Source organism: Macaca thibetana, chromosome 10, assembly GCF_024542745.1.
Source record: "Macaca thibetana thibetana isolate TM-01 chromosome 10, ASM2454274v1, whole genome shotgun sequence".
Classification (NCBI taxonomy): domain Eukaryota; kingdom Metazoa; phylum Chordata; class Mammalia; order Primates; family Cercopithecidae; genus Macaca; species Macaca thibetana.
Genome location: NC_065587.1, coordinates 1,794,695 through 1,798,045, shown reverse-complemented (window position 1 = coordinate 1,798,045; position 3,351 = coordinate 1,794,695).

Here is a 3,351-nt window from a genome sequence, read left to right as displayed (position 1 = left end):
CTGGTTGAGCCCTGGCTCTTCTGCAGAGAAAGGCATCGGGTTGCACCTCGCTGGAATTCAGCCTCCTCAGCAGGGAGGAGCAGCTCGGGGGTTCCCCAGAGGTGGTGCCGGTGGGGCGCCTCCCTGCTGTTGCGGTGACATGGGTGACAGGCAAGCTCGGAACTCAGTAGCCCACGGCAGAACACGGACACCGCTGGGCCAGTGGGGGGCAGCCCGGGAGTGGGGAGGGTTGGGCAGCCCGTAGGGGCAGTGGGAGAAGCAAGGCTGCTCTTCGGATCTTGGCGGGGCCCGTCTCCCCGAAACCCCGAGGCCCGCTGGTTTCACCTCGGCGCTGTGTGTGTCTCATCCTCCAAGAGGCCAGGCCCAGGCCAGGGCAAGAGGAAAGTGATGGGCAGACACGTGGCTGCAGTCCCTTCACCGTCAGCGCCAGGGTGGAAAACACACCCACTGTCCTGGAGATACTCTGGAGTTACACGGGACAAGAGGCCCACGTTCAACACACGTGAGGGGCTGGGAGATACTCTGGAGTTACACGGGACAAGAGGCCCACGTTCAACACACGTGAGGGGCTGGGGCCACACAGGAGAAGGGGGGCTGCCTTTCTGGGGCTGGAACTGCAGAGCAGGACAGGCCTCTTGGCAAAGATAAGCGACATCATCACAAAGACACAGGCTGGCCCTTCCCCGGGGGATGGATGTGGGTGGGGAGCCTGGTGGGACTGAGGCGGGAACGCCCCCTGCTCCCATCTTCCTGGGATGAAGCTCTCAGGTGCCCGCTCCACCCTGGAGAACAGGGGAGCTCATCTTGCGGGGAGGTCCCTGGGGTGAGGACACCTACCTGGGTGGGGCCGCTGGAGGTAGAGCCACGGTGCGGGGGAGCTGGGAGGGGATACTTGGGTGGGGACACCTCTAGGGGATACCTGCCGGGGTGAGTGGGATACCCGGGCAGGGACACCTGAGTGGGGATACTTGGGGTGGAACACCTCAGGGGGGTACCTGGGGCAGGTGGGGATACCTGGGGAGGACACATACAGAGATACCTGAGTGGAGCTCCTGGATGGGGTCACCTGGGTGGGGCCTGTGGCAGGGAAGTCTCTGGAAGGTGCTATGTTCCCCCACCCTGGCATTAGCTGCAGGCACCCGCCCTCTTCCTCCTGGCTGGAAAGGGCTCTCTTAATGCTACTTTCACTGGTTTGTACATATTTTGTGAAGGACGAGGACTTGGTCTGTGTTGCTAAGTGAGGGTGGTGTTGCTCTGGCACAGAAGGAAGTCTTCAATAAAAATAAGTCCATAAAGAAAGCAAAGGTTCTTTCTCTAATGTATTCGGAACGCCCGTGCCTGGCACGCAGGCCCATGGTGTTCCTCAGCATCTCGTTGCCTGTGTAGCATCAGTATCTGTGTGATATTGATTTTTTTTCTCAGCAAGTGTAAGAAATACACATTTTATTTACCTTTTAAATTCCCAGCACCCGTTGGCTGCTGGTTTACAGCAAAGTGCAAAGTGCTCGGCAGTAGAAGAGGCTTGGGCAGGTCCAGGGGAGGAACAACCCCCGACAGCGACACCGCAGCTTCCGTGCTGCCCCCGCTTGAGCTGTGAACTGAAGACCAGCCAGGCAGCTGCTGCCCCCTCCCATCTGACAGAGGAGCCAACTGCAGCTCAGTTAGGGGTTCTCTGAGGGCAGCTCTTCTCCTGGGTGGGGATTACCGGTGGTGGTTCTTGGGGAGCACGCTGGACGCCCTGTCTTTGTGTTCACAGCTAAGAAGACTCTCATGCCGCTGAGGTTTCCTGGGAAGGGACCCCATGGGGCACATCCTCCTGACTCCAGGCTCACCTCTGGCAGGAGCAGCCCAGCCTGCCTGAAGCGGAGGACTCTGTGAGGTCCACAGGGCACCTCATGCACCCACCTCATCTCCAGGGCAAACGTCTGCTGAGTACTCCAGCCAGTGGCGTGCTTCCAGCCCCTAGAGGTCGGCCTGGCTTGCCAGTGGCTTGCGGGGCTGGAGACAAGGGCCGATGGATCTGGGCACCAGCCTAGATGTCTCCTGCACACAGACATGAGCTGCAGACATTTGCGTCTGAGCCCCCAGGCTCTATGGGCTCCGCCTCTGAATGTCAATCAAATGTCCTGCCGCAAAGCTCTTCCCGTTTTGAGAGACATCAATGTGAAAACCTCAAAACCAAATCAGAGTAAGACCGCACCGCTCTCCTTCTCTGCACCCCTCTTTAGGCGACAGACACTCTGCCATCTGCCTCCCTCTGTCCTCCTCCCTTCCCCAATTCCCCAGTGCCTGGAAAGCCATCCTGTGCTTCTTGCTTCCACTCCTCTGCAGCCCTCACAGCCCGGTCTCGGCATCCACATTGCCAGTAAAACTCTCCAGCCACTGACCATCCCGGGCGACAGAGAGCCACGCTCCAGGCCCCGTCTCCCATCCCCTGCATCCCCTGACCTCACTGGCTGCTGCACTCTTGCCCCCTTGCTTCCTCAGGACTGCTCCTCCCTACTCACTGTCCCTTCACTGTCCTGGCGGGTGTCTCCTCTTCCTCTGCCCTGGCACTCCAGTGGCCCATGTCCTGGAACAGTGGCTGCACCACCAGCACCTCCACCATCCGTCCAGGGCTCCCCTCGCTTCCGCTGCACTGTGTGGTGGGTGGAAGACGCAGACCACGAAGGCAAGATGGCTCCGAGGGTGACGAGAGCACGCGTATTGACCACGATCCTGCCGCAGCCACCAACGCACACCCTCCTGTAACATGCAGAGCAACCCCCCGTAAGATCCCATGTTCTAGATGAAGAACCAGAGACGCGGAGACGTCATCCTGACAGCCGCTGATAGTGACACAGCACCTGCTGTCGCTGGCCCTGTTCTGCGTGGTTTCCATTTCTTCTACTATTTAAACCTCCTGGTCACCCTATAAGACAGGTCCTCTCCTGTTTTACAGAAGTAGAAATGAATCAATAGCTTTCCTATTGCCCGAGTTGGCAGAACCCTTGGTGGGTCATAGGGCCCAGAGTGGAATCCAGTGCTGTGCCGCAGTCTCCTTCCCCTCAATTCATAGAGGTACAGAAGGAAGGAGGGAGGGCAGAGGGAGGAAGGGAGGGAGGCCTTTGTGGTCTGGACGCTGCCGAGCAGGAGCAGGAAGGGTGTGTCTACCCTCGCCCTACCTCACATATCCTCACCCTGCTGCCCACCCTCGCCCTACCTTTTGTGTCCTCACCCTGTCGGGAGGAGCCCAGAGGGACAGAGCCGGCACAGTCAGAGTGAACAAGGCCACACTGTCAGGGAAGCAAATTTCTCGAAAGCAGCATCAGCTCCCCCGGTCAGTGCTGGGTCTGCTCATGGCTGGATGGA